The sequence below is a fragment of the Podarcis pityusensis genome (assembly GCF_964106645.2).
Source record: "Podarcis pityusensis genome assembly, chromosome: 1".
In the NCBI taxonomy this organism is placed as follows: Eukaryota; Metazoa; Chordata; class Lepidosauria; order Squamata; family Lacertidae; genus Podarcis; species Podarcis pityusensis.
The window spans coordinates 98,361,517-98,384,466 of record NC_138028.1 but is presented as its reverse complement, the minus strand read 5'-3'; the positions used below and the strand labels follow the sequence as shown (position 1 = coordinate 98,384,466).

Below are 22,950 nucleotides of genomic sequence, written 5' to 3'. Positions count from 1 at the left end.
AATCTTCTCTTTTGAGGCTCATGGTTGATCATTGCTGAGCAATCTTTTGGGCATTAACTGATATAGTGAGGGAAGAGAGCAAGGAAGCTGGAGGATGTCAAGAAAATTCATAAGGTTTAAAGAAGCTGTCAGAAAGGAATGAAGGCCACCAAATGAAACCGTGAGGTACCTTTCTGTGTCATGAAAATCATAAAAATGGCTTCTGCTACAGCTGCCCCTCCACATGTATTTAGAATTAACATTTGCTGAATGCTAGGCAGAATGTATAAGGAGAGCTTTTGCCCACATAAACTGCCCTATGTATTAATATATTCAAAAGCAGCTGCATTCTGCCTCAGAAGCGTGCCTTCATTTTGCAATGTTTGAAAATATTAACTGAAAGGGGGCATTGGGTTTCATTTTCATTCATTCTGAAGAGAATGCCATGAGTAATGAAAGCATACATTGCTCACATTTCACGCCTGTTCATACCCATTTTCGAAGGGGAGGTCTAACCTGGTGCTCCCAGGTGGCAGCAATGGGGCTGATGTTAGCAGCCATTTAATTTTCCAAGAAAGTTGTATCGTTTGGGGGCCATTTGAGGCACAAAAAGGATGCACACTAATCCGAGTTCCCCTTTTCGGTGGGTGAAGCCACTGTTTCCCTTTCACTCATGCCCAGGAAGAATGCAATGTCTAGGAACATTCTGGGAATGTAAGATGGTAGCCAATAGGAATGCCCACTAGTATCAGTTCCCCTGCCGCTCAGAATGCCCCCCCCCCAAAAAAAAAGAGTTAAGGTAAGAAAACATACAATGAAATTGATGATAGGTGCATGACTAATGAATGAATAATGAAAGAAATATGGTTTTAACAAATGAGTACCAAAATGTTTTATAATGAAAATGAACAGTATATTGAAATGATAACAAATGTGTGCCTTTATTCTGCAAAGCTGATGGCTACAAGAAAGGTCTTTGAAGAATTCCCTCCCTAAAAAGGCCCATCCCTTCTTTTCTCGTGTGTGTGTGTGTGTGTGTGTGTGTGTGTGTGTGTATGAACAACTACTGCCTAGTCTGTATTTTAAGACCTGCTGGGGACGCCCTACTTCTTAATCTAACCTTAGCTTTAGTTGGGTGGGTGACAGCATGAGGCAAGATGTTCTTGGGGGGAGGGCTGATTCTGGGATCCCCAAAGAATTTGGTTGACCTACACATTGGCTTTATTTAAGCAAAAGATGAAATGGAATGTAACTAACCTTCTTGCTGACACTACTACTTTCTATAGTTTGCTATGATGTTGAGTTAATGCTGTTATTTTTTATTGTACAATTTGTTATATTGCATTGTAAACCACTCCATGCTCTCATTAGGAAGAAGGGTGGGATATAAGTATGAGGAAGGAAGCAAACAAACCAGCAGTTAATGACAATATGCTCCAACAGATGCTTTGGAATGAGTAATGGAAAGAAAAAGTTCACCTGGCAAATATTTACACTACAGTGGTACCTCGGGTTACATATGCTTCAGGTTACATACGCTTCAGGTTACAGACTCTGCTAACACAGAAATATTACCTCGGGTTAAGAACTCTACTTCAGGATGAGAAGAGAAATCGTGCTCCGGGGGCGTGGCAGCAGCAGGAGGCCCCATTAGCTAAAGTGGTGCTTCAGGTTAAGAACAGTTTCAGGTTAAGAACGGACCTCCAGAATGAATTAAGTACGTAACCAGAGGTACTACTGTACTTACAATTTTTTATTTGTTTTTTAAAAATCTTGAATTTTCTGGGAGGCACAGGGAGGTATGTAAACAGGAGAGATTTATTTCAAAATTCAAGAATGGGGGCATGAACATTGAGGGTGGGGTGAATCCTCACTGCTCCCCCCTCTCTCTTTCCTACCCAACATTGCCTCTCTCCTTCCATCCCTGTTCCCTTTTCATGAGGCACAGGACCAGTTCTCTGGAAGGAGAGGTAGACAAAAAAAGACAACATTAATAGTAACGCTGCATGCCGACCATTCTAATTTTTAATTAAAAAACAAACAAACATAAGATCCTGATATGGTAAGCAATATTATTTATTCCTGTCCTAGTAAATGGGAGAAGACACTTAGTATGATCTATAATCATGTATTTGAGGTAAGGAGGTGTCACAAGGGGGTAAATATTAGATTTTTAAATACAATGCTAGTTACACCTAAGCATCACTCATTCGATTGAGACACTTCCCTATTTACTCAGTTGGCTCCAACAAATAAATTACATGTCTCTGCTTCTTCAATTTGTTTCAATAACACAGGCATATGCTGAAAGCACAGTAAATCATTACTTAGCAGATTTCATCTGAGGTTCACACACCACATACACACAAACGATGGAGCTAGCCACTCTATAGCAACGTTAGGTCTGGCAAAAGTCAATAGCAAGGATTGCCGGCTATGATGTTGCCTCTTTGTAATGTTAGAGGCATCATCTAAAAATCTTGTGCAAGAGAGGTTATTTTTTCTAATTAGGTAGCCATGATAAGTTATGGAAACTCTTGAGCATTCCTTTGCCTTGAAGTTACAGTGGGTGAATAATTTCAAGACAAAACGAAAGGACCATTCTCCTGTGATTCTAAGCATGGAAAGAGATCAAAGACCTAACATCTATTTTGTTTGATTTTTCTCTAGGTTTGTAGGTTTCAAAAGAAAAAGTGACATTTTTTTTCTTCCTCTGATATGTTCAATATGGGAATGGTATTTTGATCCCCTGCAGTACCTTTAATACCAGGCTGTATACAATTTATTCAAAACAGATTAGTGACAAGCTCTTGTTCTTTAATTTAAAAGTAATAATAAAATAAAATCCAAGGTAAGTATAGCAAAAAATTGTATAAATTAAGTTTCCAACATGCAGTCTATGAATGTTACCTTTTTTAAAAAAAAAAAAAAGCATATAGAACGGACTTGAAAGTTCTCAGTAGTGAAATTATGTTAGCAGATGCAGTGTTTAAAAGGAAAAGCTTAGGGAAGCTTACTAAATATGTCATATCCTCATCGCCAAAGATCTGCTGAACCTTTGGGGCAGAATTAGCTATCTACACAACTTCCAGCAGAAATGACGGCATTCTTGTGCCACTTTGGGCATGTTCACATCAGTTTAATTTGTAATGACATTTTACATAATTCCATCTCCCTTTCATCAATCACCAGGGCCACTGGTACCAGGAAGAGCAGGGAGCTTCAGACTGTCCAGCTATCTGGACAAAGAGAACCCAGAAGACTGCAAATATCCAGTGCTACTTGACCTTAGTTTCTAAGTAGTCCACTTCTAGTAGAGGGAACTATTTCCTCCATGGCTGATGCAGACTTGTTAAAGAATAGCAATAGCAACTTCTAAGGGCAGGGGGAGCTCATTTTATATCGTCATTTCCTGTCCTCACTCCTAATGCCTTTGTTAATCAACACAGAAAGAGATGGTGGTGGTGTTTAGCTCTGCAGGCAAGGAGAAAACCTATAAACTAGAGATAGGATAATCCAGTGCTATTAGAAGCATCCTGGTAGAAGCACACTTCTCAAGTGCCATTTCTCATTTGCCTAGAACTGGCAGGCCACCTCCAAAGGGTTAATCCCTTTGAGGTCATCGCTTCAGGTTTGAGACTAAAGCAGTGTTGTCACCTTTCCTATTTAACTATGGTTAGTGGGGAATTCATAGATTGGGTAGCATCATCTTTCTCTAACTCCTATAGTGGGAACAGGAGGGGTGTGTCAGTGACAGCTGGACACATTAGAAGATAATGGATGGAAATGCTTCTCTCGTTGAAACCTGATACCGGTTGTACATTGGGTAGGGTCTTCTTTCTAATTTCTGTTGTGTTATTATCATTGAATTCATTTGCTGTTTGCATATCTCATGCTTTGGTGGGGCATTTTAGCATCTCCTCTAATAAATATTGCTTACATTTATTGTGTTTTAATTTTATCTTATTTTTATGCACCATGGAGGCCTATTGTCGAGCAGAAGGCTAGCACATACACATATAAATACACAACTGTAATAAATAAAATTTCACGTGGTGAAGATTTTGGCAAGCATTATTCCCATGAAGAAAAAAGAGGGAAGTTGGAGTGCTCATTGTTTGACTTTTGGCTTAATATAAATGATCATTCGATATATGTTTTGTGACTGTTTGGATCATTTTTGTTTCAGATCACTAAAGGGGCATGAGGGGGTAAAGCTAAAAATTGATCACATCTTGTGGGACCTGCACCACATTATCCTCACAATAATCCTGTTATTTTTATTCTTATTCAACAATTGGGTAGAATGATGCCAGTCTGTGGCTGACTGGATCATGGCTGATTCTTCCTTTCTCCTAGGGATGAAGAATGTGTGGACCTTCAGAAGATGATGCAGTACAGCTACTGTCATCCATGACCACTGATCATGTTGGCTGAGGCTGATGAGAGCTGAAGCACAACAACATCTGAAGGGCTTTATGCATGTTTCCCATCCCTGCTGTATCCACTACAGCATCTTGGCATTAATGTCAATGATAATACTGTGAAGTCTGGGAGCTGAGGCTTAGGAATGTGGATGGCATGAAGTCATTTGAAAACACCAACCTGGATAATTGAAGAACAGCCCAATCTTTTAAAAGGAGCTAAGGTCTAGGAATGCAGGTACCTTGAATTCATTTGAAAACTCCAACCTAAATAAATGTGGAGCAGCCTGATCTTTTTTTACTGCTTGATAAAGGAGGAAGTAGAGGTGAGGCATCTTGACGCTTGTAGCATATTTTTAATGAACAATGGATTAAAAATAGAGGAATGATCAAATGGCCTACAGAAACGCCACAGGCTTACTTTGAAAAACCAACCTTAAATTTCTCAACATGTGAATACATTCCTATGCCCCCTGAAAGCAAATGTTTCTGAATCCACCTATTTCTTCAGCATGTCCTCTTGACATAAAGCAACAATAACAAACAAACAAAAACCTTCTGCGCCTTGTTGTGAGATCACCCCTTAGTTACAATCCCCAGAGGTTCCCCAAGATTTGAAAACCAAATGGACAAGTTGCTGCAGTCAGAACCACCATGCACAGAGCCAGAAAGCATAGATACATTGGTACAGTTGAATAATTTTAGGCTCTGAACATAATAGTCTTCTGGGGCCGTTCTTTAGATGATGATGTGTATGGGTGCCCTGAAGGTTTCATAATAACGGCCTTCATAAAGTCTGGCCTGGCTAAGGGGAAGCAGCAGCTGTTCCTCTTAAGTTCCCCACTATTCTGCCCTGTTGCCACATGGTCTCTCCTAGGCTGCTTCATCTGCCCTGCCGCCTCATGTGTGGAAGTAAGATTCAGTTGCCAGTACATTCAGCATTTGTGCATTGGACAAAGAATGGTCATCATCTTGTCCCTCTCGGGCAGCATAATGATTTGGGATGACACCTACTGACATCCATTATTAACATCCCTTTTACAATGATTTGGCAAAATCTAATTGGGCTGCTATGGCTTTAGTCACACACTGGGGATTCTATTTTACAAAGCTTGCATGTCTGCATGCACAGCTGTATAACGTACATCTGCCTATAATACAGAAGTGGACTTCTGCTCTTGCATATTTACAAAATGGTACAGAGGTCAAAAACTTTGGGCGGTATACAACTAATGTATCCTATCAGCACAAGGATTTACATTTGTGCAATGGAACTTTCTTCTCTCTCCTGCCTCTATGCGTGCACCCCACCCACCCACAATCTGCTCCAGAGGGTTGGGGAACCCCCTGGAACAGATTCAGGGGGTGCATAGGGGATTGATTATGTGGGGTAGGGCGTACTTGCCTCCCCCTAATATTTTATTCAAGTTGACATCCCTGGTCCTGTTGATCTAGTGATAATACTTGTCCTGACAGAGGTTAATAATGGGGCATGGTAGTACTGAAAATTGCTAAAATCCTCAAATGTCATTTAAAACAATCACAGATCTATCAACCGCAAGAGCTTGAACTGACTTCTTTAACGCTGATGAAACTAGTTATATCATGAGCGTAACAGACTTTTGGAATGTGTGGTCCTTATTTTAATGGATGTTGCGTGCTGCCAGAGATTCCTGTGGGTGATTGTGTATGTTTGTGCTCATGTGTGTATTTTGTATATACACACACTAATGAATGGTAGGTGTTTTGCATTTTTTTAATGGTATAATGCATTTATGTTTACATTTTTAAATGCATTTAAGTTGCTTGGAGGGCTTTGGGTAGCAATGGCTAACAAGTCTAATAAACAACAATAACAATGCAATATGATCTGCCGCCTCCAGTAGTCCACCTTCACAGTTCTTTCCTAGTCTGTAAGGGTTACTGGAACTTTTGTTGCTATCTTGCGGCGAAAGGGATGTCATGAGAGGAATTACCATTTCACTGTATTCCTTTGCTCTTTCTGTACTATGTAATTATGCTGTATATAATGCGATGCTTCCCAAGAAGATGGGACGCATCTATATTACATGTAAGAGTGGAGCAGGGGGAGGAGGTGGTCTAGCTTCAGTCTGCTGCATTTCATAAATGACACTGGAGAATTAAAATGCACAAATCCAAAAGATAAATGGAGTTGTGCAGCTGGAATCCTTTGTGCAATTCAGAAGTGTGTGTTATAATTATTTGAAGGCTGTTCGAGAAGTTTTAGAATTGCCCGTGTGGGGAGGGATGTTTGTGAAATGGCATCATTCCCATTGCAAGCAAAGACTTTATTTTCTGGCCATGCTGGCTCCAAAGATTTTGTTGTCTGCAGTGGAACAAGGCTTCTAAAAGCTTTGCTGCACAATTCAGAGACCAAATCCCTGTCCCTATCTATTTCTCCCTACCCCCTGGTTCCACTGAAGCCATTTGCTTCACTGTGCTGGATGACAGAACCAGCCCTGTTTCTAAGTGACTAGGGCGGGGGCGACTCCAAACCAAGAATTGCCAATTTTTCAATTGGCCTATATAGGTTGATACTCAAGCAAGGTAGCAGGCAAAGCTTTTCAATGCACAGAGATCCTTTTCACCACCTCTAATTGCTGCTGGCAATTCCACAACTACGGAGGCAAACTGAAAAGACTCATCAGTCATACGGAAAAAATGACTTGCAAATGCAGGCTCTTGCTCTTGCAAGGGACTTTTAACCGTTATATGCTTAGCCATAATTGGGCAAACATAAATCATTCCTGGGATTAAGATTATGATTAAGCTGCTTTTACTTAACACAAGCTGGTATGATTAGGTGGCATATAGGATGGCTGGGCTTTGGCATCAGATTGTCCTGGATAGCTGCCCCAAACCGGCTCAAAAGATAGATATTCAGACGCAGGCTTCTAGACATGTAAAACTGTCTCAGGGCATAAATCAGATGCTCTCATCTATATGTCTGTTGGAATGTTCATCTGAGCATGGTTGCTGCTTGCTCTCTCCACTGCATTGTTTTCAATGAGATGTGCATTTTAATGCACGTTACAAAGTGTGCCTCTTGGCCATGGAAAAACTAATGGTGCCAAAACAAAATAATTACTAAGCACAGCTAGGGTGGGATGATCACTGGCTGCTCATATGCTACCAGGCTCATTTCCACGTATTAATTCACAAGGCCCTTAACAACATGGGTCTGGGATACAACACAGACCTAATCCCTTATGTCCCTGCTCAATCGCTGAGGTCTTCAGGGGAGTCACTGTTAGTGGTCCCCCATTGCACAGGCATATGCCTCATATCTAGCAGGAGCTGTGCGTTAAGTATTGTGGACCCAATTCTGTGGAACTCCCTCCCAGCTGAGATCAGACATGTCCCATCCCTGTTGAACTTCAGGCATCTGGTGAAGACTTTGTTATATATATATAAAATCAGTAAGCATTTTACATAGGTTTTCTGATTTTATAGTTCATCTTAACTGATTTTATCTCTGTTACATACACTCTATTAGTAAATCTTCCTCTTTCTCTTCCTCTTCTTCTTTGCTAAACTCTAAACAATTCTCTAAACAATAGAAACATGGCTCTTACCTGCTCAATTTCAGCAAGTAATGCTTATTTTACATAATCTTCTACCTGTTTGTCCCATGCACATCTGCTCTGGTGTGGCCTAAAAGCAGTCCAAGAAGTACTTTCTAACTGGAACAGCTGAGTACCCATTTAAATCCGCATTTACATGAGATCAAAAGTTAAGGTAGGCAGGATAGAGCAGTAAGAGAGTATGCTGTACTCTTTGTGGTTTAGAATTTCCTTTGAAACTACTATCTCTTGTCAGAGACTGCACTGAGAACATAATTGCCATGTGCAAAATTGTCCTATTTTCCATTGTAGGTGGGCCAAGTTAGTCAGCAGTGTGATTTCCATTAAACAGAAGAGGCTCTTCTCATGCATGAGTTTGTCGCCAGGTTTGTACGAGCATAAAGAGTGAGTCACTATTTTGGTACTTGTGACTTACTCATTAGCGTTTATTCAGAGACTTATTCCTTGCTGTAGCAGAGAATTAAATTATTCATGGACAAAGTCTAGAGGTGTGTGGTGTGTGATAAGCTGGGGAATGGGTCAACAATCTCTCCCCCTGCTGTTTCTTCACTCCAGATTGTCTCCCATCCAAAATGGCTATTCCTGATCTAAATGGCTCTTCAGATTATCATTACATACATTTGAGGCCATGTTTGAGACAAAGGTGTTTGAAAACATGTGGCATCATTCTCCCTGTTGACCATTTACTCAAGCCCTATTAAGGCATTCATATGTGACTTAAATGAACTCACAATGTGGTTAGAGCAAAAAAAACCCTTGGTGGGTGGCTCCTACAGAGGCGATGTCAATCAAGAGAATAAATATGGAGGCAAAATGGCCGATATATAGAGACTTATTGATAGAAAGAGAAGGGAAATTAAAATTAAAAGTGTATGAAGAAATCAAGGATGAGGATAGTGATTGGCTGCAACATCGACAATTAAATGAGATTTTTAAGGAAGATAGTAAGAAAGGATTTAGTTATACTGTTTCTAGATTTCAAAAATAAATAATAGAATAATAAACTGTTAAAGAAAACTTACAACTTATTATTAGAATGGCAGACAAAAGATGAAGAGGTTAAATCAGTCATGATTAAATGGGCATAAGACCTAGGACATAATATACATTTGGATGAATGGGAAAAGCTATGGAAGAGCAATTTGAAATTCACAAACTGTATACTGTTGAAAGAGAATTATATGAAAATGATGTATAGATGGTATATTACACCAGTGAAAATGGCAAAAATGTACAAAATGAGCTCTAATAAGTGTTGGAAATGCAAAGCAAAGGAAGGTACTTTTTATCATATGTGGTGGAATTGCAAACTAATTAAAAATTATTGGGACATGATTTATAATGAAATGAAAAAAATGTTTAAGATAACCTTTGTTTAAAATCCAGAAGCTTTTTTATTAGGTATTATAGGTCAAGATATACCAAAAGACAGGAATTTATTTATGTATGTGACAACAGCGGCGAGAATGCAATTAGCTCAAAGATGGAAAAGCAATGAAATACCAACGAAAGAACAATGACAAGAAAAGTTAATGGAATACACGGAAATGGCAAAGCTAACTGAGAGACTTAAAGATAAAGACAATAATGACTTCAAAAAGGATTGGGAACCTTTAAAGATATATACAGTGGTACCTTGGGTTACATACACTTCAGGTTACATATGCTTCAGGTTACAGACTCCACTAACCCAGAAATAGTACCTCGGGTTAAGAACTTTGCTTCAGGATGAGAACAGAAATCGCGCGGTGGCGGTGCGGCAGCAGCGGGAGGCCCCATTAGCTAAAGTGGTGCTTCAGGTTAAAAACAGTTTCAGGTTACAAACGGACCTCCAGAACGAATTACATACGTAACCAGAGGTACCACTGTATCCAGAAACAATACATTGAAATGAACTCATTTGCAGGATTTGAGTAATACACTTACAATCGACAAATACAAATAGTAAATACGAATAAGGACTAAGAGACTAAGTACAGATTAAGAAATAAGTTTATTTTATCATAAAAGGGATACAAAACTATATGCACAACAAAAATAATACACTCTAAACCAGAAAGGGAAGTTGGGGGAAGTCATGGGGGGGGGTATATTGAGTATGTAAAATGTAATTTGAGTTTCTTGAATATGTTAAAATTTGTTTTAAAAACTTTAATAAAAATATTTTTTTTAAAAAAATGAACTCACAATGTGGGGAGAGTAGGCATGTGCACATTAGCTCATCGCCAGTTGCTGTTCTAGTCATCTACCATGAGTTGGAGTGTGACTGTCTGAAGCAGGGATTCACAGAGAATGTTGGAAAAGGGGTCTTAAATATGTATTGTATTCCATTTGTACCCTCCTCAACTCATGGAGGGCAACTACCATGGGGGAGGGCAGAACCTGTGCATTCCCACCTCCTTGCATGTTCACTGAAGCCACTTATGAGCACCAGACTAGGATTCCAGTTGCAAACCAGGGCTTGTCATTGTGTCATGTGAAATGGCCCCAGGAAGCAGCACTTGTGATACTAACTCAGGGGGGGCGGGGAGATCTTGAGGGGTGGGGGTGGGGAGGAAAGTGGGAAGACAACTGCAGAAAAGGCCATAGGTTTTCGCAATGAACAAACTTCACTTCAGTAGTTTTTTGAAGCTTGTAATGATCACCCGGAAATTGATTAAATTTTGCTGAGAATAACCAAACTCTTGCCAAGATGATGCTTAGAATGAGATTAGCCCTGCAAAGGGATGAAAGAAGCACATTGACCTTTGCTTCACCATTTGATTGTGTTCTTTTTCATCTCTAATTAATTTTAGGATACATTTTACATTTTATATTGAAAAAATACAAATAGGTGGAAATTGTATTAAGACAAACACATTTTTTAAAAACACACACACAATTTAAATCAAATACTCAGAAACATCATTATGAAACTGATATAGAGGCATTCCAACATAACATAACCAATGCACGCTCTTTAACATCACTGCAACTAAATGTATTAGTCCAAAAACAGTTTCCTGATCTAGAAATTCTTGTGTTAAAGGGTCAAGCCAGCTGTGATAATTATCACACCATTTGCAACCTTTTTTTTATCGGCACCGGGTGGGGTACTGTCCTCTGACTGCTCCCCACATCATGCCTGCAATTGGCATTGAAGGAAAGTTCCCACTTGCTCCAATGGTAGTTTCTCCCCCCCCCCCCAAATGCAAATTGCAGGCACTGGAAGGTGTGGATACCTCAAAGCATCAAAATATTCCTTCCGAACCCCCAGGTTAAGGTGCGTAGCAGAAAACCTCACAAACACCTTTCTCCCTACCTGGCAGAAAAAACAAAACAATAAATTGAGTAACGGCAATTTGCTGGCTTTTCATGATAGTCTAAATCTAAGGCCTGCGGTAGCTTCCTCACTCTCCCTAGTAGGAAGGACAGTCCTGTAGCCTATGTTGGGGCTACAGTGGGAGGCTATGGTTAAAGTCTTCTTACCCTCATGTATATCAGGGTGCTGATGTAGATTGACCTCCTACCACCACCCCACATGCAATCTATGAAAGAATCACCTGTGGCCTGTCCTGCGAGCACTGGGGTAAAACCAGACAGATCAAGATGCAAGTTGAGAGAAAACCAAGTAAGTAGTTCAGATGAAAAAACTTGGGAGATAGCAAAAGGCTTCTGTGTGTGCATGCAAGGGTTTGTTCAGTTCAAGATTCCCAGTGCGTTTCCAACTCAAAAGAGTTCATCTTCAGGGCAACAGCTATTAGATGTAAGAAAGGTCTTTCTTGTGTTCTGAAAGGTTCAGTTAGCCAAACATGTTCAAAGGGTTTTCTTACACACCAGGAACATTGGACCGAAGAGACTTAGAAAACACTCAAAGAAATTTTCTTGCTGTTTTCTGTTGTGCCACTGTAGTTCTTTTTTTCTTCAAAAAATAAAACAAATATAGGCTCATATGCATGTAAGAATTTCCAGTTGGAATCTAGATGAGAAAGATGGTAAGGATTATCTGAGCCAGCTGCAAGGCAAAGGGTCATAATGTGATTCCAACTGAAGAATAAGAGCAGAGCATGACTACAGACTACAGACAAGAGGAGGGTAGGGAGGTAGCTTAAGACTGAATCCATGTGGCGGCTGCCCTTGAAGAGCTGTTTGAGTACAGTCACTCACTAAGGGCTTACCCAAACTTACCTTTTGCCCCACTCTTTCCAGCCAGAGATCTGCACTTTAATACTCCATGTCTGAGCATCGTTGTTGGGTTTTTGTTTTGTTTTTGCCCTGGATCTTTCCCCGCAAACCCTCACTCTTTAAAGCTGAATCCGAGCAAACACCCATTTGGGTTTTCCACAGATTGATATTTGCTCCAATTGAGCTTTAAAGAATGCATTTTCATAGAGAAAGTTCTGGAGCAAAAGAAGAGGGGTGTTCAGACACAAAGCTTTAAATTGTGGACTGTGTCTGGAAAGAGCAGAGGAAAGTAAGTGTGGATAAGCCCATAGCTGCTATTTCAGTTCTGCCAATGATATTTTGGGAGTGGAGGGCTGATTGATCTAGTCTGTTCCATTGATAAGAAAATGACACATGCTAAAGAAGGAAAGCAGTCTGATCTCCCCAAGAAACTGGAGAATTATGGCAGTGACTCATTTTCACTGCCAACATAGCGGAGAGTTTGAACAGATTGTAAAGGTTTGCACTACCGAATTGGAACATCCTTGAGACCTTGGTGACACCAAATAAACTTGTTACAGGACTGGGGGGGGGGGAATCTAGGAAGTGAAAGAGGATAATCTTGGCACTTCTAGGAGTTACAGCACATTCATCCTGAAGGCAATAACCACCAGCTTGGGAGTGTTTACTATCAAAAGGGTATCTGAAATCCTCTCTGCTTAAAGTTACTCTTAAAACTGCTTTACTCATCTCATTTTTTAGTGCTTTATTTTTATAGAAAGCCATTTTCTACTCAACTTTTACCACTGTTGAGCAAGTTCCTTCCCCAAGGATTTTATCTCTTTTGAGAAAGTGGTATAAAACTTACAAGGGTGCCAGTTCTTAACATTTTTATGGGTTGCAGTTGCACCCCAGATGCATAAGGACATGGGAATGGCAACTGTTCCTTTAATATATATTTAGTCGTAAAAAGAGGGGGAAAGGAGAAATATGAGGTCAAAGGAAAAGAATTAAGCTAATAAAAAGAAGGAATCAAACTGTCAGAAAGAGAGAGTCAAAACCTAATATAACAAACAGGAAACAATCCAAAAGGGTACTATTGATAAGCAGAGTAATATTGATTGTATTGCCTAAGACAAAAGTTAAACATGCAGTAAAGGCAATTAAGTCTCAGGCATTGCACAAATAATAAAACATTTAAAAATTGCATTTGAATATGTGCAGAATGATAGAATGACATTCTCAGCACCAATCAGCTGATTTGCCATGATAGCATGCATTCACTACAATTGCCAATCAGCTTGAAGTTGTCACTTCAAGAGGTCATAGTGATGTGAGATGATTGGCAGATGCATGCTCTCACCAGGAGTGGGGAAGGTAAGGATGTGGCTAGATCTAGTTGTCCACCCCAATATACAGTCCATGCACACTGCAAGGAGCTACTGTGTGAAGTTTCTTCATATTTTTAGAGAGATGTCTACATTTTAATGAAGTAATAATATTCAACCTGTCTATTTATAGTATTCTTTTGTGTAATGATGACCTATAGATTTAGAAAGAAGCTGAACCTAAGGTAACTTTCTAGACATCTGGCAATCATTGCCCTTTGCCCAAGGCCAATCCAGTACATGATTAGTTCATAAGTTTGCACACTCAGGCAATCTTGCTGTGCCTTTTCCACTGCAGTTTTTAGGAAGAAGGAACATCTGCTGGACTTTCTCCCTTGTGAAAGGCATGAAGTTTCTCAAACATAGCTTATTATCTTACCTTTAATTTTCCCAGCATTAACTTTCCTGCCTATGCCAGCAAAACAGTTTGGAATCTAACATGCAGGCAGACTTATGAATATGAAATATTAGAGAGATCACAATTCAAAGCAAGAAATGTGACATGCATACCTCATTTTGCACATTTTTTTCATTACTGAAAGACGGCAGCAAGAAATCATAAGTTGCATGTGCAGAAAGATCACAGCTGAAAATCAGATCTTACATATCACATAACAGCACTTTTCAGTAGACACAGATTGCCTTACATAGGCAGCTATTATGTCATTAAGTGATAAGCTCTGGAAGGATTCACATCTGCAGACAGCATCAGTCCATGAAATCAGTAATGATCCACAATCCCTAAGACACCATTCAATGTCTCCTCACTAATCTTGAAGATAACTGGGTGAGCAGCTCCAGCTGAAAACTGGTGATTTTTGAGATGTTGAGAGGTAATATGAATGCTCTGCCTGTGATATCTGATCTGTCATAGTTACATTATTCATGTTTTAGGCTTGTAAGTAATATGTAAATATAAAATGCTTCCATAATTTTTATTTTTCCAAGAGCCTGAGGCCTGATATAAACAAGCTTGACATACCATATACTCTGGATCCACTCTGGAGTGGCTAGTTTACGTAGTTATATTTGCCACTGAAGAAAGCTATATGGTTGAAACCTGTTTGGCACCTGGAAGTGTTGTTTACCCTCATGTGTTAAATTCTCTTGTGTCTCTCAGTCCACATTGAATTTTAGTATTTTATTGTGTTCAAAGGCTCTATAATGATTTGCATACAATAATACATTGAGTGAAACTTTCAGTTCATTTGATGGTCCTGCCTTTTACATTCTGTCTCAGAAGTTGGGTTCAAATAATAATTCATATCTCTGATTTTTATCCACTATCCTATGTAAGTGTCACAGTTCTACTTGCGTAGAACATCCAAGGCAAACTCTTCACCATGTTGACCTTTTTGCACAATGAGTCACAGATTTAACAATGAAAATGATCTCAGCATGATGGCTTCTCTTTAAGGAATGTTCTCCCCAAAGAGACTCACGTGCAGGTCGCATTAACATCTTCTCAGTGCCATGCAAGGACTCTCCTTTTCCACCACCTCTATGACTGTTAATTCCCAGTCACCCACCCCTATGTTCTGTAGGCCATTTGGTAGCTAGTTCGTTTTACTGGTGATAATGTTTTCAGAGAAGGGGTTTCATTATTGTTTTGAGAAGTAGCATATGAATGTGTGTTTTTCATCTTCCATGTAATTTTTGTCCATTGCCTTTTACTGTATGTCACACTGAGCCTTTTTGAATCAGGTGATGAATAAATGAAATAGAAAAATAACAGGACTGGCTTTGAGTTTGTTCTGGTCCAGCAAAGACAGAAGCCAGTGGCATCATCCAGAGAAGACATTGAGTTAAGTCCAAAAGCAGCCACTCAAAAATCTGAAGGCTGGTGATACGAACAATGAAAGAATGATTATTAAATTCCACAGCAGTCAAACAGAGGTGAAAGATGCAGGTGATATGATTAAATGATGTCCGGATTCTGGTCAGAGGCAGGTGATATGGTCCAAGACAGACAGGTGGTTGGGTTGCAGGAAGCAGCAGAAGCTAGACACAGGTATCAATATGATGCCTCTGTCAATATGTTGTTCAGATTGGGGAGCCAGGCCTGGGGCAGAAGGGCCCTGATGGAAGCATTCACTTGAACTTTGGAGAAATATCCCTTGGAGCTCTCCTAGGTCCTGAAAAATCTTAGCCTCAAACTGCTTTCTAGGTTGCTTTCTGCCTGTCCCTTGCAATTAGTGATGGTCACTCTTCCAGCCAGGTAATTTCCTCTGGGATCTTACCCAGAGCACAACAGGCCTTCAGCCAGTTGGAACAGGAAGCTTCACACAGAATCAATAAAAATGTTGCTACATAAAGAAATACAATGAATTTATAAAACTATGACAGTTGAGATTCTCATTGGGAATTGTTCTTTTCTTTTCTCCGTTTAAAAAATAATTACAGACTGAGAATCTACAAGAGAAGGAAATGAGATCGACAAAAAAATCAAAACAATATTTACAAGAAATTTTACAAAGAAAGCACCTCATTTTCTAAAAATAAATAAATGCATTTGCTCATTAGAGAAATGGGGACATTAATGTGCTGCTGAGGTAAGTAACAGCATAGATGATGCTCCTATGCCAGTAACAAGATAATGATAATCCTTTCCCGTTTCAATTCCTTCACCTTATTAGTTTTCCCTTTTCAGTGAAACACGCAGACCTTTCCTTTCCCCCCCAGGATGGTAGGCCATTCGCAAAATGCATGACTAGAATTAACAGATGATTTAGGGCATAAACTCCTTGCAGACTTCAAGGAACATGTCCTCAAAAGAGATTTAAGTAGCATATGCATATATTAACTGACCTGATCCTCCTCATGAGCGTAAAAATGTCAAGCATCAAAGAATATGTCTATGCTGTAATAAACTTTGCCTTGCTGCAATTCCTTTTCACAGAAAACTGACAATCCCACAGGTAACAGACAAAAATGACTCTGTCCATGTAACATCCCAATTGCTTTAAAAGAGCACATTTTATGGGTTATGCAGGGTTGAGAGCCATATCACAGCAGGACACAAGATGACCATGCTTACCCTGTCACAGTCAAGAGAAAAACTAAAATGGAAAAAGAGGAAGGTAAGATGAGAGATGGAAAAGTTGGTTGCCAGTATGTTCACAATCACTTATATAGTCATATAAGTAAAAGTGTTTATTCCCATAATGCCTAATTAACTCAATGAACTCACGCAGCATGTGGCGATCACCACTCTTTTATATGACAAAGGATTAGATAAATTCACAGAGGGTAATCTGTCAATGGCTATTAAGCACAGGGATCCAAAAGAGGCAGTCTACCCCAGATTACCAAATGTGAGGCCTGAACAATAGGGAACAGTTATCTCCATCATTATCCTATAAGTTTTCCAGGACACATCACACCACTGCTTGATTCAATGAACCTTGCTTCTTATGCTCCTATGCTTTCAGTAGGAATAAGGCACACTGACCTTTATCTGGAAACTGTAATCCAACACAGAGTTAATCATGCTTAAGTCCATTAAAACCAGAGAGAGGAAGTGTGCAGGACTGTACAGGGTTGCAGCCATAGTCTTTGTAAGGATCAAGTGATAAGGTATTTGTAAGATTGAGAACAATACACTATCTGAGAACAAGAAGGAGAATGTCTATAGTGCCTCAACAATGAAAAACACTTTTCCCTCCCAAAAACTACATGTTGCTGTGCAGGGTGCTCCTATATACACAGGGTACTTCCAGCCAGCCATGCCACTGATGGCATTCCCTCTCCCATCCAGTTTTACATTCCCCTCTGCCCAACAGTTAATCAGCATTCAACTGCCTCTTAGGACACCAGGGCTCATAGGGCTGGTTGGAGAGTTTGCCCCTTAAAGCTATTCTTTGTAGTTCTGGAAACCTCAGAGCCCGAATACCTCCCTCTTCTCCATTTAGTCTATATAAGCATTAGCATTCACACATCAACATAAAAAGGCTTATCACACACCCGTTTGCCCTGTTGCTTTCCCCAGGGGAAACCCAATCTTTAGCTCTGCATCAGAACAAACAGCAACGGGGGTTTCCACAGATTGCCACTTTTTTGATCTATTGGGTTTTCTGGAGGAAAGCCATAGGTGAAAGACAAAAAAAGTACACACACTTGGATCTATGCCTCAAAAGTGTGGGACAAGAGGAAAACCACTTGAACCTGAGCTTTCCGGGTGGAGGATAAGAGGAAGTGTGAATGAACCCAAATAAGGGACAATTTGATCACATGACTTTCTCCTGTTGAGTTTCCATTCAGTGAATGAACTTAAACCAGCATGTAAACCAGCCTTGCTCTTGTTTCTGTTGGGGAACAGAATCCTCAGCTCTCAGACAACTTCTGAGCAACAAAACACAACCCACCATTTCCTTAGTCCATTGAAGGGAGCAGATACCAGCTGGTTTGTTTCAATATGGCTTGTTTCAATTCACACACAGAGAGAGAGCCAGATTCTATGATTGGCTTTCTGGGACTGAGATTGGCTTTCTGGGACTGTGGTTTTCAGACATCCACAACCTCATTAGGCGATTTCTCGTTTACTCTGATGATCATGCCCTCCCCAAGAAGGCTCACTGAGCCCCAACATTTTAGTCTTGCACTTAATATGGCTCTTTAGGAAGACTGAGGTTTGAGTGATTAGTGTTTCTCCTTTCCTTCCTTTTTTGCTTTGCAACGATCTCTCCTCTCCCCTGCAGTCCCTAAACCCACCTCCCATTCTGTTCTGAAGGGACCACCCTTTAGCTTTTTAGGAAGCACAGGGGGTAGCAGGTGGAAGGAAGAAATTACTTTCCAGCCCTGGCCACTTCCAAAGAAAGTATCCCAAGTGGAGTTCTGCTTACAGAACTTCCAGACCCAAACCAATGTCTTCCAAACATGCAACAGCATTGATGTCTCAGTGTATCTTCAAAGTGCTGTTATTTACTTGTCCCTGTGATGATGTTGACAGGGAAGGAGGAGAGACTACATAGTTCATTTCCTGACGTGTTCTTTTCTCTCTCTTTTTTTCCCTTTCTGGCAGACAGCTGGAAACATTCATGACAGATAATGAACCACATTTCATATTTGAGAAATGGTGTCTGAAGAGGGGAGGGAGAAATGGAACAGTGACATTCATTAGATTTGCTTTGTTGCAACCTCACAGCATGGCAGAGAGAGAGAGAGGAAGATTTCCATCCTTGTTGCTTCTATTTGTTTTCAACATTTCCCTTTTGCCTTTGCCATCCACCAGCCTCCCTCTGGGCTGACCTCATTACTGGACACTCCTTTGGAGGCCTATCCTCATCCTAGATTGCCCATGTTTATTTAAACTTATTTTCTCTCCAGCTTCCCAAATAATCACCCTGCTTCCCTCTCATATTATGACCTCTGGAAAGGGAGTATATCTAGTTGGTCTACACTTTTCATAACCAGAGTTATTAGAATGAGAATTTGTGAGTTTTACAGCCAAAGATATGAAACTGTATCCACAAAGGCAGGGTATGCAGGTGAGCTGTATTTTATCAAACAAAATAACACCCTTTCTGGTTTTCTTTGCCTGCATCAACTCCTTGCTTATGGGAAAGCAGAACAAACATATCCTGGCAAGCATTTAGTAGGATAATTTCACTTCATTCTGTTTGTCTTGTCGGGGAAAGAGCTTGCTTTTATCCCCCGTTTCCTTGCTTTCTTACTTAATTCCATTCCTCATGGAGCCATAGATTAGCATGGGAGATGTGCTCACTTCAGAGAAGTAAAATTATGTGATACTAAGAGATGCTAAATTATTAGGATGCTCACTCTCACAGACAGCTGCTCACGTGAGTGGCATACTTGGAAGTTAGTGGCATGTTATTTCCCCTGGTGTAGAATAAAGTAAAGGGATTCAGAGTTGAAGACCAGTTACATACAGCACCTGAGTGTGGTGTAGGGCAATTTTGAAAGTAACCAATTCCCGCTTATGCACTTCTGAAATGGTAAAAATAAAGCCATGCAGAATGTCTCCCCCCTCCCTCCCTCTCTTTTGTTTTTGCATTTATATCCCACTTTTCTTCCATCATGGAACCCAAGGTGGCTCCCAGGAGGGCTTCCATCCAAACACTGACCATCCCCATATCTGCTTAGCTTCAGCAAAGTGGTGGTCTCATATTACTTCTGACCTATCCTCCCTGTGGATTTGTATCAGCTCCAAAACCTAAATATGTCATTGATTCAGTGACAGAATTATAGGATGCCATAAGGGGGCTTCCCTCTCCCCTTACCATTTGTGCTCTGCCATCTTGAGCTACTGCTTTTAGGTAGAGAATGGGAAGAACTTGGCTAAAACTGATGAGACTCAGGTGGAGGGGCTTGTTGATTTCATGGAGGGACCCCTTATCTTTCCCCCATATTTCAGGCCCTTTGCTGATTGTTCCAAATCAGTGGGCTTCTAACAAGAGCCTGTGGGGGTAGCAGGATAGTCTTGAAACATGCAGAATAAGAAATGAACCCTTCTTCTATGGCCGGGGTGAAGAACCCATGGCCCTCCAGATGTTGTTGGAATCCCAACTCCCACCGGCCCCAGCTAGCATGGTCAGCAGTTAGAAATTATGAGAGATGTTTTATGTTAAGGGGGAAACTTGCCAAAGAAGGGATCCCACAATGTTTCACTTCCAGCATTCACATCTGCAGAGAACTTCCTCTTCTACTGGCAAGCAGGGTCAAGACAACTTGTTATCAGGAACATTTAGAACTATCCTTCTGTTTTCAGGGTGAATAGGTTACGATTAATTCTTCCTGCACTTTTCTTAAGCAAATTATTATATAATCATGCCATTTTTCATTCTCCAAACAACCTTGTGAAATGAATAGAAAAGCAGTGACCTGTCACACACGTGGGAGACCGAGGCTGAGGAATGTATTCAGTGCTGCTCAGCAAGTTCATAGCTCAAATCCAGTTTGCTCCCAGGTCAGAGACTGACACCCATTCTCTCATGGTTAGTTGGCCATACAGATCAGATTTTACATTAATTATATACTTCTTTTCTCTGTTCTGTTCTTCAAATTGAAAGAGCTTTAAAGATCCCCCCCTCCCCATAAAAAGACTGATTGGCCTAAGTATACTGAAGTTACTTATTCTGCTTTCTCCAGCAAATTTGATCCAGTCCTGTGAGATTCTTTCCCCTCAAGAAGGAAGAGAGGTCATCCAAAACTGAGGCACATGGGTATCATTTCTGCATGGAGAGCCTCTTAGGAACAAACACATTTAAAGAGAAGAATGAAACCTTTCTTTTTTTCTAGAGAAGCAATTCAAATAATCCTTTTCAAACATTTGGTTGGTATTTGCTAGACTTCATGCTGAACAGTCAATTGTTATAAATCCAGGGATGGGAACCCGTGACTCTATGGGTGTTGCTGGACTCTAACTCCCATCAGCCCTATTCAACCCAACTCAGCATGGCCAATGTTTACGAATTATGGGAACTGTAGTCCAACAGCATCTGCAGGACCACAGGGTCCCCATCTCTGCTCTACAACCTGATGAAGCTGAGAGAGGAAGAAAACGCAGTTCACTGCGATGCAAATTTGCACTTTTCTCTTTCTGATCCATTATTGATATAATTTATTATCATGACTAATTAGCAGAGGGAGAAGACAACCCCTGCCCTGCCCCCCCCCCCCATCTTTGACTTTTGTATTTAAACCCAAGAAATCCTATAGAAGCAAATTGGTTCACTCTGAAATTGATTATATTTCGTATCATGTACAGCTCCGGCAATTTACCCCCAAACAAAAACAGAAGCTTTAAATAATACTGCTTTCTTCTTTTTGATTTGCATTAAGCTGTTTCTCCTTTCTGTGATATAACTAGACAGTTTACACTCTGGAATGGGATGCCTGACACATAGATAGACAGGCACCAACTCAGAGTCTATTATTTATTCAGTGACTGCTTCATTTATTCCTCATCTCCTTCTAAAATTTACATTTCAGAGACATTTCATAACTTAAATGCTTTTGCTGAGAAGTGCAATTGAGAAACATGTGCTGAATTGGGATGCTATGTGTCAGAACCAAGGTATGTGTGGTGTGATGTGGGGTGTGTGTGTAATGGAGAAGGCTGGAAGGGAGGGCAGAATGGTGAAAAGGCAGAGGTTTAATCAGAAGCCAAGGAGGTCACCTACTTCAAGAGTCAGGCTATCCAGTAACAGTCACAATGCAATTCACCATAATTGGAGGCAAGTCAAAAAATGCCAAGGTAAGGAAAAGGATGAACAAGAGAAAGGCTAAGAATAAGAATAAAGTGCCAAGCAAAAACAGACACTAAAGACTGATAGATCAATCTATTTCCACTCTATGTAAGTTTCACATGTGTTGGCTCATATTTCCATACCAATCTGCATTTAAAAAAAACACCCACCATACAGACAAAAATTGACATTGATTTAAACATTTTGGGAGCAAAATATACATCATTGTATGCATTATTCTAAAATATGCACTTTTGTACCCATTTTAAACAACCAACATGCAGTTTTAGGAGAAATCTATCACATAATTTGGAGAAGCGCAAAAAATGAAGGATAATTGCGTTCAAACCTGCATATTAATTCAGGAAGTGCAAATGGAGCATCCTTACTGGACTGATTGGAACAAGGTGTTGTTGTTGTTGTTTAAAATGTATTGATACTCTATATATCATTTTTGCCTGTAGAACTCAGCTCTTGAGTTATAAAAAGCCCTTAAAAAATAGGGCAGGAACTGAAGAAAACCTACTCAAACTTCCGTGGTGGAGACATATCCTCCCGAGAACATAAGGTGAACTTGCTGACTCAGGCCAACAACCCACCTAGTCCAGCTTTCTGATCTCACTGTGGCCAACCAAATATCTGTGGGAAACCCACAAGCAGGACCCAAGCCCAAGAGCAACTCTCCTCTCTTGCGGTTTCCCAGCAACTGACATTCAGAAGAATTACTGCCTCCAATCATGGCAGTATTATAACTATAGTTGTAATGGGTTTAGGGGTTGCTCGTGCGTAAGTTGCCGCCACTGCTGGCGAGGTTACCTGGTTAAACCCTTTCTGACTGAACAGCCTCCAGCATCGTGACTGTCTCAGTCGCTGGCAGAATCCGTCAGTGGGCGTTTCTTAAACTTCTTCCAGCACAAAAATTCCTTGACGCCAAGTCTCCTCCTACTCTCCCTGCATGGAAGTCTTCTGCGCAGGGAGGGTGTGGGCAGTGGAGTACCCGTACTCTCTCCGCTGGTCTCCGGCGAGGAGTCTTGGGGCCTCCTCCCCGATTCCCCCATCTGCCCCCCTTCTCTACTGGTGTTACGCTGATTTCCTTCCCCAGCAGACGGGCTCCCTCTCTCCCTACTGGGACCCTCTCCGCCATCCCTTTGGAGCCTTCTCTCCGCTTCCAGCTCCGATGGCAGTTCCCTGACAATAGTTTTGA

At 40.6% G+C, this 22,950-nt stretch overlaps 1 protein-coding gene across 3 annotated transcripts in view; it reads right to left on the bottom strand.

The window, feature by feature from the left end:
- The window catches only part of THSD7B (thrombospondin type 1 domain containing 7B), a 646,019-nt gene that overhangs the window by 491,264 nt on the left and 131,805 nt on the right, over positions 1 to 22,950 (bottom strand). The window contains exon 1 of one of the 3 annotated variants that reach the window (XM_081005545.1): positions 8,000 to 8,055. The exons of the other annotated variants lie outside the window; for them this stretch is intronic. The gene's annotated coding sequence lies outside the window, so the exon portion shown is untranslated. Of the gene's footprint in view, positions 1 to 7,999; positions 8,056 to 22,950 lie in introns of those variants that run through there. 3 annotated transcript variants of the gene reach the window in all.